Here is a 17,149-nt window from a genome sequence, read left to right on the forward strand (position 1 = left end):
GCCGGAAATGAAGTCACTCTTTAATTCAGTTTATAAGGAGGAAGGGCTGATCCCGAATTCCTGGAGAGAGGCCATAATTACCTTGATCTTAAAACCAGCTAAGGACCCGAGGAAGGCTGATTCATATCAGCCAATCTCCCTGCTAAATGTAGACCATAAAATGTATACAGGTATTCTGGCAGGAAGATTGGCAAAGGTGGTCCCCGAGCTGATACATATCGCCCAGAAAGGCTTTGTTCCGAAGAGACAAATACAAGAACTTACGTTGTCATTAATAGGAACTATAGACTAAGCAGTCACCCGATCGATTCCGTTGGCGGTGATTACTATAGACGCCGCCAAGGGTTGTGATCGTGTCAGTTGGGCATTCCTTTGGGCTGTCTTAGGCACAATGGGCTTCAGTACCGATTTTGTGAGGGCAATTCGAAAACTATATGAGTGCCCTACGGCTAAAATCATCCTAAATGGCTCCCTGACAAGGAGTTTTAATATTTATAGAGGGACGAGACAGGTTTGCCCCCTGTCTCCGGTCCTTTTTGATATATATATCGAACCCCTGGCACATATTCTAAGAAATGATGACCAGATTATCCCCATACATCAGCTTCCTTCACGCAGTAAAATTGCCTTGTATGCTGATGACTTGATAATTTACACCTCTGACCCAGCTTAAACATTAACCAGGATGGAACAACTGACAAATGAATATGGTGCTTCTCTGGGTACTTAGGGCCTCATGTAGGTAGCCTAATACCGGTCGGTAACGGACGATTTTCGGTAATTATACCGTTACCGACCGGTATTTAGGCTTTTGCTATGTAGGGGGATCATTTCTGTATTCGGTAATTTACCGAATCGGTAAAATTACCGAATCGGTAATTTTACCGATTCGGTAAATTCCGAATACAGAAATGAGATGTAGGGGGAGTGTGTGGGTGTTGTCTGGAGTCGGTATTTACCACCAACTAATAGTTGGTGGTAAATTAAGAATGGATGTGTAAATGCACTTTAAGGCGCTTAGAAGTGTGCAATGTGGCAGACATACATGCCCTTAGGGCATGTATGTGTGCCACATGTGCACACATGCAGGAATCAGGGGTGCAACAGGGTGTCAATGTGACACCCTGCCACCCTTGATTGTGCTCCCCCCATTACCGAATCGGTAATTACCGATTCGGTAATGGTAACTGGCTCCCCATTGATTCCTATGGGCCTCCTGGTCCATAGGAATCAATGGGAAGCCAGTTACCATTACCGAATCGGTAATTACCGATTCTAAAATACCGACCCATTCCGATTCGGTAATTATTACCGACGGATTACCTACATAGCATTTACCACTTCATAAATACCGAATCGGTAAAATTCGGTATTTATGAAGTGGTAAATGTTAGGCTACCTACATGAGGCCCTAAGTGAATTTATCAAAGACAGAAGTAATGTGTTGGAATATGGAGGAGTGGGGTGGTAGAGTGTGCACAGAGATGTAATATTTGGGGATAGTTATCACAGATAAAATTGATGAGATTCCTACCCGTAATCTGAAGAGGGTGGTAAAGGATGTAGATAGGCTACTAGCTAGGTGGAAGAACTTACCTCTGACCATCTACGGGAGGGTTAACTTGGTAAAAATGTCAGTTCTCCCGAAGCTAACATACCTCTTCAACTGTATTCCACTTAATTTCCCTAAGGATGAAATTAATAAAATACATGGGAAACTATCGAGTTTTATCTTGGCTTCCCGGGGGGGTTGCCTCTCTTGGAAAAAACTAAGAAGTAGCCATAAGAAGGGCGGGTTAGCATTGCCATATCTCAGACTCTATTGTATGTCCTTTCAATTTAAAAATATTTGTATGTTGGCAGGGGAGTCCATTAGTTCTACCTGGGTTTTAATATTGGGGGAAATGACCAAAGAGGCGGGCTCAGTAGCCTTTCTATATAAATTTGGAGCCCAAACATTCTTTTAAAAAGTAAGGCTAAAGGTTTTTAAATCCGCATTGAGACTTTGACTTGCAGTAAGGCGGTTACTAAAAATTGGTTATTTCTCAGAATTTGCCCTAATTTGGGAATCCCCGGGGACGCCGGAGTGCTTGAAAGATGCTCTAAGTCTGCCCTTAAAGCAGGCAGGGATAACTAAGTGGGGAGACTTGATAACAACAGGAAGAGTGACACCCTGGGAGGTATTGAACGTCAGGACGGGTAATTGACTTTCCAGGTTTAAGTACTTGCAGCTTACTTCTTGGTTTTCAACTGTCATAGAGGAAGTAGGGGGTCCATGTGATTTTGAGGTCTCACTCCAGGATGCCAGCCCGAAAGTTAAAGAAGTGGCGAAGTGGTATGAGCAATTTCTAGAAGCAGAGGAAGAGAAATTGAAGGCTTCCTTTGAGATCTGGGCAGACACACTGCAGGAAGGAAACATACAATCTCTGTGGACAGATTCTCTGAAATTACTATAAGCTACAGTAATACCTGCCAGCCTTAAACGTCATCATTTCTTTGTCATCCATAGGTTGTATTAGACCCCGCAAAGATTGTCCAAGTTTGTGTTTCAGCCGGTCTCTAGATGTAAGAGATGCAATCATTTAAGTGCCAATGATGTTCATGTTTATTTCACATGTCCAGGGATAAAAGAATTCTGGAAGACTGTGGAAGCCACTAAGAGGGCTATTCTAGAAGAGCATGTAGTGTTGATGGAAACCTTGGTGCTTTTTGGGGTAGATAGTGTCATACCCTCCACAGGGCTTGGTCGCCCCACTCACTGCTGTCGCTCCTGCCTGCCTTTGCCGCCTCCTGCCTGCAGATTCCTTCGCTCGCTGCCCGCTGCTCCTGGGAATTTCCCGCTGCTCCTGGGAATTTCCCGCTGCCCGCTGCTTCTTAGAATTTCCCGCCGCTGCCTCCCTGCGGCCCCGCCCCCCTGTGATTCCATTCGCCGCCCCGCTCCCGCCACCCAGCTGCTCTTCCCTCCCGGCTCCTTACTTATGACGCCCCCAGAGCGACCGCGTAGCGGACGCGCGCAGCGGGAGCGCCGATTGAGCGCCGAAGGTGCACCAAAGGTAAGCCCGTCTGCGCCCGTCCGCGCCTGGACCGCGCCCAGCGCCAGACCCCCTGGTCCTCGCCAGCACACCCTGCACATCTACGATGCCAAAACCCTCCACGCACTCAACGCCGGCCGAAACACCGCCTGCTACCGAGCCACCCCGAGACGCACCCACGAACCCTTCACCTGCCTGACCTGCCGCTTCACCGGCCTCCGACCCAACACCGCACCTGCTAAACCGAGCCCCAGCAACAAACACCTGATGTGCATCCTGCTCAACACCCGCTCCGTTCACAGGCATGCCGTCGAACTCTGGAACCTCCTCGACTCGACAGCACCAGACATCGCCTTCCTGACGGAAACCTGGATGAACGCCTCCTCAGAGCCCGACGTCGCCATCGCCGTCCCGGAAGGCTACAAAATCACCAGGAAGGACCGCGTCAACCAGACAGGAGGAGGCATCGCCATCATCCACAAGAACACCATCCGTATCACGACCAACTCCGATGACACCTTCCCCTCCGCCGAACACCTCCACTTCCAGATGCACACCGACCCCAAGACCACGCTCAGAGGCACCCTCGTCTACAGACCACCGGGACCACGCACACAGTTCAGCGAAGACATCACAGACTTCGTCAGCCCACACGCCATCAATTCCACCGACTACATCCTCCTGGGGGACCTCAACTTCCACCTGGAGGACAACAAGGACCGCAACACCACTGCTCTGCTGGACAACCTGGCCAACCTCGGACTCAAGCAACTGGTAACCACCCCCACCCACTACGCCGGCCACACGCTTGACCCAGTCTTCTCATCCAGCAAATACGTCACCTTCAGCCACTCCACCAATCTCCAGTGGACTGACCACAGCTGCGTCCACTTCAGCTTCAGTAAAACGATGACCCACCACCACCCTCAACAAGCCCCCCGCAGGAGCTGGAACAAGATCACCGGCGACCAGCTCACCACCTTCCTCAGCCAGAACCCCCCCACCAGCTCAACGGACCCCAACGAAGCCGCCAACAACCTCACACAGTGGATCACCAACTGCGCAGACGCCCTCGCACCACTGAAGAAGAACCCCCCCAGCAGACGCGGCAGCAAGAAAGCCTCCTGGTTCACCGACGAGCTCATCACCTCCAAGAAGAACTGCCGCTCCCTGGAGAACACCTGGCGCACCAACCAGACCACAGACAACATGACGGCCCTCAAATACGCCACCCGCAAACACCACCAACTGATCCGCGCCACAAAGAAGACAGCCTTCAAGGAACGACTGGACAACAACACCCACAACAGCAAGGAACTCTTCAGCATCGTCAAAGAGCTCTCCAACCCCGACGCCGGAAACAATGACATCACTCCTTCGCAAGACCTCTGCGACTCCCTCGCAGCCTTCTTCCACGACAAGATCGCCAACATTCACAACAGCTTCGGCCCACTAACCACGAACCCCACCACCGAACCTATGCCCCCCACCGCCACCCTCCGCACCTGGACCCCAGTCAGCACCAAAGACACAACACGCACAATGAACACCATCCACTCCGGATCCCCTACGGACCCCTGCCCACACCACATCTTCAACACGGCCGACCACATCATCGCACCCCACCTCCGCGACATCATCAACGCCTCCTTCAACACCGCCACCTTCCCGGAGTGCTGGAAACACGCCGAGATCAGTGCCCTGCTGAAGAAACCAACTGCAGACCCCTCCGACCTCAAGAACTACCGCCCCATCTCGCTCCTCCCGTTTCCTGCCAAAGTCATCGAGAAGACCGTCAACAGACAGCTAGCCGCCTTCCTCGAGACCAACGGATCCCTCGACCACTCGCAATCCGGCTTCCGAGCCAACCACAGCACGGAGACCGCCCTCATCGCCGCCACAGACGACATCAGATCCCTAATGGACAACGGGGAAACTGCGGCCCTCATCCTCCTAGACCTCTCCGCAGCGTTCGACACTGTCTGCCACCGCACCCTGGTACAGCGCCTGAACAACACCGGCCTCCAGGAGAAGGCCCTGGAGTGGATCACCTCATTCCTCGCCGGAAGAACCCAGAGAGTCCGCCTCCCCCCGTTCCGGTCAGCGGCCACCGAAGTCATCTGCGGCGTTCCACAAGGGTCATCGCTCAGCCCCACCCTCTTCAACGTCTACATGAGCCCCCTCGCAACCATCGCACGTCAACACAACCTCAAGATCATCACCTACGCCGACGACACCCAGCTGATCCTCTCCCTCACCAGCGACCCGGACGCCGCCAGAGCCAGCCTACACGAAGGGATGAAAGACGTCGCCGAATGGATGAAGAACAGCCGCCTGAAACTGAACTCAGACAAGACGGAGGTCCTCATCCTGGGATCATCACCCTCCGCCTGGGACGACTCCTGGTGGCCCCCCGCCCTGGGAGCCACCCCCAAGCCAACGGACCACGCACACAACCTAGGCTTCATCCTGGACTCCTCCCTCTCGATGACCAGACAAGTCAACGCCGTCTCGTCTTCATGCTTCAACACCCTGCGCATGCTTCGAAAGATCTTCCGGTGGATCCCCACCGAGACCAGGAAGACGGTCACCCAGGCCCTCGTCACCAGTCGGCTGGACTACGGGAACGCCCTCTACGCCGGCACCGCCGCCAAACTCCAGAAGAAACTCCAACGGATCCAGAACGCCTCAGCACGACTCATCCTGGACATCCCCTGACACAGCCACATCTCCGGACACCTGAGAGACCTGCACTGGCTCCCCGTCAACAAAAGAATCACGTTCCGACTCCTCACCCACACACACAAGGCCCTCCACGACCTGGGCCCCAAGTTCCTCAACAGCCGCCTGACCTTCCATAAGCCCACCCGCCAGCTCCGCTCCGCCAGCCTCACTCTCGCCACCGTCCCCCGCATCCGCAGAGCCACCACCGGAGGAAGATCCTTCTCCTACCTGGCAGCCAAGACATGGAACTCCCTCCCCATCCACCTCCGGACAACGCAAGACCATCTCGCCTTCAGGAAGCAACTCAAGACCTGGCTGTTCGAGCAGTAGCGTTCCCCCCGCCCCCCCCCCCCCCCCCCCCCAGCGGGTGAGCAGTGCACTATACAAATGCCTATGATTGATTGATACAACACTCCCTAAATAGTAAGCAAATGGGCTTAGCATTCTATTTGCTGCTCTTGGCCAGGTGGGAGATCTGCAAACGTTGGTTGGACCCTCTTCCTCCACACCCCACAGCATGGTTAAGTGTAGTTAAGTGGACATGCAACATAGACATCAAATGCAATCTATGGAGGTCAGAAGAAATTTGGGGGGACTTTCTGAAGTGGTCAGGTTAGGGCCCAAGATAAGCCCTAGGGTGGTCGTAAACATCAACATATGGTCCAATGATTACACCAGGCCATGGACTTGGGGGTGGGGGTTTTTGCCCGCCCCCATAAAAAGACCAGTGCCGTGGAGGTTAAGGGTGTGAAACTGCAATGGACCACAGAAGGACCGAGGGTGTTTACAAAAAGCAGGAGCCATGGTGAAATGAGGACTAAAAAATAAAAAATAAAAAAAACATATTCCTCTATAAATGCACAACTCCTACATAATTGACACAATTAATATCATTACCAATTAATTAATTTTAATTAACAAACAATTATTAATTAATTAATAATACATGAATTACCACAAACAACACTATAAAATCGAACATAAAATAAATACTAATAAATAAAAAATATTGATTACTTTATTCAAATTAAATTACTTCCCACCTTATTCCCCTATAAACCTACAACCCACTTCTAAAAAAAATAACACAATTAACAAAATTATCAATTAATTAATGAATAAAAATTGATCACCAAATAATTAATTTATAAAAGAAATGTATAAATACTAATAAATGAAATGTATTAATTACTATATTATAATTAAATTACTTCCCACCCTATTTCCCTATAAACCCACAACCCACTCCTAAAACAAATAACACAATTAACATAATTATCTATTCATTGATTAACAAAATGTAATAACCAATATTTTTTTTTACTATAAATACTAATAAATAAAAATGATTAATTACTTAATTATATTTAAATTACTTCCCACCTTTTTCCCCTATAAACCCGCTGCAGAACTAAAATACGCAAAATTTTATTAACATAAAATGAATCAGTTCTAAAAATTTAACGCATACATTAAAAAAACAGCTATACTTTTACCAAAAATTAGATCACGTACTTTTAACATACATACTAAAATACAGAACATTAATATAAATATCGATATTATTAACAATAATATTTTTACAAACAATATTACTGACTTCGATATTACAGAAAACAATATTCCTTACCTTCAAGTCGATATTCTGGTCAACGATATTTTTGCAGTTGATATTATGCCACTTAGATATTCACAACTTGATATTCTGTTTAGGCACCATATATCCAGGACCTCAGATTCTTGAGCCTCGGCTTGACCTTTGAAGCCTGTCAGGTATGTCTTTAGTGTTGAAGCCCGGCTTTTAACTGCTGTAATCCTTTCTACGATTTTAGCACAGGCCTTAGAGATTATTGTCTTAGCTCCCTGCAGTTTTTTGTTGCCATCCTTGCATTACGTCCATCAGAGCGAGTTTTCTCCTGGTGTTGTTCAATGTAGCAATATATGAGCTCCAGGGTCGGCTCCCCCAGTGAGCCCATCAAATTTATGGGTAATGAAGGTTTCTGCTGTAATTTAGATAGCTCATCATACACCGGTTAAGTTGCTGAGTAATCCCATTTCAGTGCAGGGACAGTTAGGTTCTCACCATTTTCTTCTACTGTCTTTCTGCCTTTGGACCTCCCATGGCACCTTACGTGCTTAGGTGCTCTTGTGGAGCTCAGTTCATCTTACGAGCCATTCATAGTGTTAAACGAAGACGATGAACAGTTCAGATCTTCCACATTGGACGTATCTGAGCATTCAGTTAATGAATATAATATATAACCCGGCCCTGAGGGTTTGCCAAGTGCCTTATATGTTGTGCAATTAACCTCAGGCGTTACAGTACCATCACTACACACCTTGGCGCCGTCATCTCTACAGTCGCAACACCCATCAAATTTAAGACAACTGCCATTAAGCACTTAAGTTGAAACAATGGATAGTGGGCGACAGGCAAAGGAGCGTGATATTGGACCATTTGTGCCAGAACTGGACATACTTTTACGGATACTACTGAAAGTGGGTAGGATCACTACTGAGAGCACCGGTGAGCTTCAAGTGGTGAAGTGCTGCTGGAGGAGATGCCTCAAAAGAATGCATAGCCTGGTCCCTTATTCAAAGGACCTCCCCATGACAGTGTTACACATCCTGCAGCAAGGGGGAAGGTGGAGGATCATTGGGGACTGGATACAAGCAGAAGTGACTAGGATAGGGGACCTTTACAAAGAGGGAGAGCTTTTCCCATTTGAGGATTTCAGAGAGGAATTGAACCTTCCCCAAGGCCACTTTTTACTTCATAGGGGGTGACGGCGGACCTCCAACATCGCTGGAGGACGGGCACATCAGAACTGAAACACCATAATACTTGCAGGTATATTTGCACAGTGGGAGGTAGAATTAAAGCAGTTACATACCTCAGCAGAGTGATTGGAGGAGATACCGTACAACCACTGATTGCATTGATGGACCGCTGGATGTCGGACTCAGGTACCCCTGTAGACAACAAGGACTTGGAGAACGCCCTAGCCAGGAACCCCAAGGTATTGAGAAACGGCTGCTTTAGAATAATTTATTTCTACATCCTAAACAGGGCATACCTCACCCCTGGACGCATTAACAAATACTTCCACAGGGAGGATGCAATGTGCCTGCGATGTGGGGAACTCGTGCAGAAATGTTACACATGACTTGGGCATGTCCAGCACTGCACAGTTATTGGGACAAGGTCACGAAAACAGTGGTGGTATCACTGATAGGACTATTCCTTGTTCACCTGCCAACTGCCTCTTAAGTTTGCTCCCCCATGCCTCCAAACCAAGGGTCACTAGAAGGTTCCAAGACCTGGCCTTTCGTCTAGCTAAACGGGTAATAAGGAGGCATTGGCAAGCACCAGGTGGACCCCGGATAGCAATTTGGGAAAAAGAAGTAGAGAGATGGGTGGGGTGTGAGGGGAGAGTCCTGCTTAGGAATGCCCATAGGGGGATCGGCTTGATTGAGAAAGCCTGGCAGGCGCTGGTTGATACCATGAAAGACCCTGAGCCGGAATCAGGAGAATCTACATCACAGATACAGCCTCCACCTGGGAGCACAACACTACATAACTCTGGGAAGGGGGCGTCGGGAGGAGATTCAGCTGAACAAACGGTAGCCAAGCTGTTGAACCTGGGAGATGGGAGGGTCTAAGACTGAAGGTGAACCCAAGGTAAGAGTAGGATTAACTCAGTTGCATATTTAAGGCACGAAAGCGGCCTGCAGAGGAGGGAGCGAGGGGGGAGTTAGAAATGGAGAGTTCAGGACATATGTTATTGATACATGTTGACCAGCACAGTGTAAAGATTCTTTGCTCATAGATAAGGCAGGAAGAAACTCCTGACCAATGTACACATTGTGTGATTATTAAACACAATAAAAACTGTTTAAAAATAAAATAAAAATGTATGCTTATAGACATTATGATTGGAACCCTTTACAGAGAGTAATTATCTCCTGGATGTCCAACGTAGTTGGTAGCAAGGCCATTAGGATTGAGGCCCCTGTTGTGGCACATGGTTGTGGCACATGATGCAGATGGAAGCCTTCAATGTGGTTGCAGATGTTGTTAAGTAGCCTAAGTTACATCCCTAGGCAAGATTACAGCTGTTTGGTGCCATTAATAATAGTAATACTAATGTCTGTTATTTACAACACTTAAAGATGTCAAAAGGAAGAGATCTTTCTTTGCCTTAAATCTTATTTTTTAATGATTACAGATTTTTTCCAAGGTCTTTATTGGATACTTGAGGAGTAAACTGTAACCACTGTGTTGATGGTTGCTGCATTCATATCTCATACTTTGTTATATAATGAGCTGATGGCATTTATTCCACTGGAAATGTATACTTGGGTGTTGGGTAAATACTGAGATACGCTGATTAATTTTTGTGGAGCTCATTCTTATTGGCCAATGTGAGGGAACATCAGTGCCAGAAATGAGGGGGGTCCCCCTGGATCCCAAATCCAGTACCTATTACAGAGCCATATCTCGGCTGTACCCAGTAAAATATGGTGAATTTATCCTGGTGTAATTTGGCAGCATAAGAGCACATTCAGCATCGCCTGCATGCCTGCCTTCTGTCTGAAGAAGCAACCTGTAGGCAGGAAGGGGTTTTCTTATTTTCACTTCCAGTGGAGCCCAACACAAAAATACAATTTAATAGGCCATTAACCCTTCTTTTGTTCAAGTATCATCCTGCACGGGAGCGATCTGGACCCTAAGAAGCAGACACCGACAGAATGGAGATAATCAAAGACAACCAGCTTGTTATCACTTCAAAAGTGTGCAAGAAAAACTATCATTTGGAGGCAGCTTTTTGATTTTGTTCAAACCCTCTATGTAAGAGATAATCATGCACTGTATGAATAACAGATGTATTTGTCTCTATGAGTAAATGCACCAATAATGATTTAAATAGCAGTTAATATTTTTGTAATTAATTCTTTGATAACGCTACTCATGCCAATATAGGGTGTCAGAGCTCTTTAAAAGACACAAACACACAATATAAAGAGATGATAAATCATACAATTGTGTAAATCAATGTACAGGAATATTACATAAGACAATGAGGGTTTCAAGGTGTAGGAGTCATAGATCATCCCTATATCAGGCATTATTTGTTAGGAGTACATGGATAAGGGATTTACAACTCAACCCATTGCTTAAGGTTGTTTATACCAATAAAATGTCATTATTTCCCAAAGGAATCTTTTTTACCAACCTTAGAATAACAACATAACGAGTAAACAATAAGCAAGGTTCTAAACCCATGCCTTGCAGTTTGCAGGAAGCTCTTTGATGCTGATTCATAACTCACCTGTAAGTAACAAAAGGATCTGTGTCTCATAACCAATAACCCACTTACCTAGGTACTGAAAATGCTAATCTGTGATCAAAATGTTACACTGTGTGCTTTGCAGCAGGCACATTAACCCCAGTGGTGGCAGACACAGATAAAGAGTGGTGGGACAGGGGAGTGCGCGGCAGGGGGGTTTAATAATAATAAATAAAGACTTACCTGGTGCTGCCAGCTGCCTCGCACTCCTCTGCTTCCAGTGCCTGGTCCCAGCAGTACCTGGGACAGCATCACAGACTCCCCATCCAATCTCTGCACTGCTCTGAAGCATGAGAGCAGGGTGGGAATTGAGCTGAGCCGGCTGGATTAACGATCTCTCAGGTGCAGGGAGTCTGTGCTGTTTCTCCAACCCGGCTGTGTAATACAGCTGTGTTGGAGAAACCTAAGTGCTCATGTCAGTTTGGTCAGCCTAAGACAGACGGCCAAACTGACATGCGCACTTAAAAGTGCACCAACCACTCCTCCTCCCCCCTCCCATAGCCCGACCCTGCCCCTCCCTGCACACGCTGGCTCAGCCAGCAGCTGAAAAATAAAACAATTATAAAATATTGTTTTTATTTTTCAGCTGCTGGCTCTAAGCCAGTGCGGCGATGCTCCTCTGCCGTTGCGGAGGAGCTACCACTGATTAACCCTCAAAGCTACTTTATCATTCAAAACTGTGACTAGTCTAAACTCATCTCTTACTATTATTATTATTATACCCTGGAAATTGGTGGCCACAGAAAGATCTCTGAATCATAACAGGTTAAGATATTTTAAATTAAAGCCCCTTTGTGACCAATTAACCCTTTCGCTGCGGCGGGAATTCCGCCGCAGCGCTGGGTGGTGCGGGGGGGCAGCGCGGTGGCGCTGTGCTCATGACGGAGCCACTCCGTCATGAGCCACGGTTGAGCTGTGCTCATGACGGAGCGGTTCCGTCATGCCTTCGCCCAGTTGCGTTGTCCCCCCGCACAGGCGGGGAAACAGCGCCGCGTGGGCGGAGCGGCCACCAACGGTTGTGGCATGACGGAACCGCTCCGTCATGAGCACACGGCAACCGTGGCTCATGACGGAGCGGTTCCGTCATGAGCGGAGAAGGGGTTAAGAAAACCAGAACAGATATACTGTCACAGTTTTGCCTTGTTGACAATTTCTTTGTGGCAGAGTTTATAAAAAATAAATGTGTAAGTTGACTGTCAGATTCCCTTTTCATGACACCACCCCTTCTAAAACCACCGCCTTCCGTTCACAAACCGTGACCCTCAATTTGGGTATTCTCTTAGGGGCACATGCATCAAAGGTGTTTGCGATCGCAAACGGTGCGATTCGCAAAAATCGGCCGTTTGCGATCGGAAATTAGCCTTTGGAGATGCATGAAAGTGTTTTTCCTATGCGCAATTTAAGAATTCGCAATTATTTGTGAATTCCTAAATTGCGATTGCATTTAAGAAATCGCAATTTTCCGATTCCTTAAATGGAATGCTAGAAGCACTTTCAAATAGCGATTTCGCTATTTGAGACCGCAAATTACAGACAAATCAAACTTGTCTGTAATCTGCAAAAACTTTGAAAAATGCACTAAAATGCATTTTTTTAAGTTTTAGGTTACACACACATATGCCCTTGGGGAATGTGCGTGCGCAACATGGGTGCACATCACAATTTCAGGGGTGCAACAGGGTGTCATTTTGACACCCTTGCACCCTTGAAATTGCATGACAATTTGCGAGTACCTACTGGTACTCGCAAATTGCGCATGCAATCTCCCATTCATTCCTATGGGCCTGTAGGCCCATAGGAATGAATAGGAAGGCATTCCTTACTTGTGACTCGCAATTTGCGAGTCGCAATTAAGGAATGTTTAGGAATCGCTATTTTTATAGCGATTCCTACATGCATAGGCTTTTGCGATTCCTTAATTGCGATTCCTTAATAATCGCAATTAAGGATTCGCAAAAGCATTCCTTGATGCATGTGCCAGTTAGTAAATACTTTCCATTTCTAGCACTGAGGAACACACTTTAAAGGTCTGGCGAATCTGTTTGAATTCCTAAATCCCACCACTGAAGGGAGATGATTTCAAAGACCAGGATCTACATTTCCCTCATTCCTTTCAAAGAGTGTGGCCTTCCCAACTAAACAATTCAACATATTTGTGATAAAAGGTGTGTAAAAGCAGCCCCAGAGACTATCCCCTTGATGGCAATAGAGTTTCATCTTCATCCTGATGGCCACTTTAACAAGTGTTCAGTCTTCTCCTAAACTCAGGGTGATTGACTTGTTGTGCATGCAGCGCCTCCTGAAGGTTATTTCAGAAACGGGCTGACTGAACTCCTAAGTGTCTGCATACAGAATGTAGGAAAGCTCTGCGGACATAAGGCTGTAAAATAGCACATAGTTACAGAGCGAGTCTATTGTGAATTTCTCCTTCTTGGCAAGCTTCAAGATCTCTACATGAGGCCTCAAACCGGTGGGCCAGTGCATCAGCAACCTCCAGAGCCTTGGTGGGGCAAAATAAATGTGATATTTAGGAAAGAACTTTAAATTGGATTGGGGCCCAAGGGTGTGAGGGGCCCCTACACCCAAGTAAAGCTGTATATTATTTTCTGGGAAAAGTCCTAAAGCGCCATTTTCCTTGCTTGCTTTTGGGTCTTGCCCCCTTGCTGCGCCACCATAGATGAGGGAATTATGAATTAAACTCGCAAATGTTGATCTACCTTGTGGGAAATAAAAGACTGGGGCTGAAAGGCATGGTTCACGGTTCATGGAGCTGCATGGTGCCAAAAGTTGGGTAATATTGAGGCCTGGTACTTCTAGCACTTAAACATTTTAACATTGCGATATGAAGCTATTTGTAAAAAATAGACAATAATAATAATAATTATCAATATTAGTATTAGTGTTACTGTTTTCATTCTCATCATAATACGTCTGTATTGTAGTGACAAGGGTAGTGCGGGTCGAGAGTAAGAGTGAAAGAAAGCAGTAATTAATTTGTAAAGAAATAAGTGCCGGGGCTCTCGTCAGGAGGCCACTGCCTTTTGCACCACACATTGCCCCTGCCATGTTGACAATCATGGTAACAACACAACTACTAACTATCACACTCCAGCGAGTATGACAATTTGGACTATCCCAAGCCCCCAAAGCTAAAGAATGGCTTGGGAGGCAGGTAATAATCATTTTTAATGTAAATTGAATTAACAATTGACTGTTGTTGTTGTTGTCATCTTTAAATTAGCCAGACAGTTCCACCTTGTGGCACACTGTCACAAGCACCAGTGCAGACAGTTAAGTGCTGATGCCAGCACCGGAAACCACCAATACAAATTAAGCACTGTAAGAAAGGGAGAGAGGGCAGATGATAAAGAGCGAGATGAAGGAGAGAGAAATCGGAGGGGAGAAGAGAGAGTGAAAGTACAGCCAAAGAGAAACAACGGACAGACTGAGAGAAAAAGAGACAAATAATTAGAGGACAAACATAGAAAGACAGAGAAAGTGAGAGACAGAAAGAAAAATACGAGGCAAATAGTGGGGTGGCTGAAGAATAAAAGAAAGGGGAAGTGTATTCACGGTAATCGGGTGGATGGAGAATGAGATAGGGAGAAAGTAGTCACATAGCAATATTGCTGTCTTAGCTCATGTTTGCCTCTTCGAGCTAAGTACGTCCGACCTCGGGCTTGGCCCTTGCTCGGTCCTTTCCATGGATTCCCTGGCTTACCCACCTTAGGGGTATATTCTCAAGAACGTGTGATAACCATCGTAAAAGTTACTTAACGCAACCTCCAACATCGCAGTCTATCACGGGAAATTTACGCCGTGTTAACCAGATATTCACAACACGGCGGTACCATGCGATAGTCACCAGACAATGCGTCAAATGGGCATGCTAAAATCAACTCCACGCTGCTAGAATGCGAAACACGAACGCAAAAAAAGCTGCGATGAGGCCAAGCGCAATACAAAAATCTGCGAAAACCAGCCACAGGCCTGCAATTCACACGCGTCAGGTGGGAACAATCACCATAAAAGTAGAAAAAAAACAGACAAACAAATGCCAAACAACTGCAAAGAACCATGGATGTTACCGGAGCAAGTACGGAGGAGAACCAGAACCCCACAAGCCCCCCGGATGAACTGCCTGGGACCTCAGGGTCAGGGTAGGCCAAGGAGAAGAATAGTAGGAAGAAGGGCTTCAGTCCGCAGGAAAACAGGATCCTGATAACGGAGGTGGTTGAACACCATCAACAACTGTTCGTCACCTCCACTGTCATTGGCAACAAAAAATGGACTATGGCAGGCCATCGTGGACAGGGTGAATGCAGTGGGAGTGCTGAAGAGGACAATGGACGAGGCACTGGAATGATGTCAAGCGAAAAACCAAACTGAAACTCGACAACAACCGGAAGGCAGCAATGCAGAATGGAGGTGGGAGCCCAGCGCCACAGGAGGAGCTGGACGATATGGAGGAAATGGTGTCCACAGTCATCAGTGGGGAGACAGTGGCAGGGGTTGGGGGACCGGACACTGCTCAACAAGACCGGACACAACAGCAACAGGGTGAGTAATGACCAGGGACTGGGGGACGGGGGGAGATGGGCACAATGGCACACATGCACCATTGAGCTGAGCACATCTGTGGACAAACCATGCCCCAGACCCCAACTCCCACCAAGAGAACAATGTACCCAAGTATGCTACATGTCAGCACTGTATAAGCAAAGAAGTCAGAGGCACACCGCATGTAAGGGATAAGAGGCAGCTAAATCAGAGCTGCAGGGGCGACTCCCCCAAAATGCGGCACACACACATCACATGCAGAGCACATCAACACTGACAACAATGTGGCACAAATCGCAACACGTCCTCACCAGAACACAGGAAACACCTGGTGCTGACTGGGTGTAGACACGGGCCACTTACAAGTGGCATTGCAGGGAAATGTGAGTTGATAATGTACAAGTACAAACACACAGCCGTGATGTTGTTGAAATATCCACTGTCCTACAGCAAATGGGCAGCCCCTACGAAACAGCCACGATGTACACAGTCATGCAGTCTGTATGTCAACATGTACAATGCGACAACACACATGTGAACACATTGTTAAACTGCATCTCCCCTTCACATTGCAGAAGGACAATCAAAACCTCCTGCAGAGCAGTCCCAACCTCTCTTCTCTGATGAAGAAGAGGACCACCACAGATTTGACTCCGACGCCATCCAACAGTTCATTGACAGTCTCCGCAGCCCACCTCCAGGGGCAGGGCAGCCCAGCTGCAACGAGGACACCCCACCCCCTGCACAGACCACACAGCAGGCAGCACCCACCACCACGGCTGCCTTCCAGGACCCCCACGAAGAACACATGGCCTTCCAACGCCCTGTGTTGGCATGCCAGGAGCAGCTGGCTGAACAGGTGCCGGTGGGCTTCGACCGCATGGTGGACAAACTAGATGCCATACGTGGGTGTCTACGTCCCATCCGGGACCACTCACGGTTCCTAACGGACACCGACAGTCCGCTCCATGCCCTCCAATGAACCATGGCTGACATCGCTAGAGTCCTGACTGTGAGACAAGAACGACTGTCTAGTCAGAGTGGCTCCAACAAGCTTGCCCTGGAGTTGGGACTCATGCGGAGACTCATGGAGAACATGCAGTGGGCCAATGCAGAAAGAGCGGCTGCCACAGCTGCACACCAGTGAGAGGTAGCTGGGTTCCACAATGACCTCAAAACCATCCTCATGGCATTGCTGCCACAAGGCCTGGCGCTGATGCATGCTGCTGCTACCACTACATCCACATCTCCGCCACCTGAAGTGTCAGTGCCACACAGTGAGGTAGACATTCCACCACCGGCCCCTGAGGTGTCACTGCCACACAGTGCTGGGGAAAGGCCAGCACCACCCACACGTGAGGCACATGAAACAGCAGAGGACGAAGATGCGGATGAATCTGCCCTCGTGGTCAGAAGGAAGCGGTAGCATTCATCTCCGCCTCATGGCTGGTTTCAGCTTGGTTCTGCCCTGTGCATCATCAC

The sequence above is a fragment of the Triturus cristatus genome, chromosome 6, assembly GCF_964204655.1.
Source record: "Triturus cristatus chromosome 6, aTriCri1.1, whole genome shotgun sequence".
Lineage (NCBI taxonomy): Eukaryota > Metazoa > Chordata > Amphibia > Caudata > Salamandridae > Triturus > Triturus cristatus.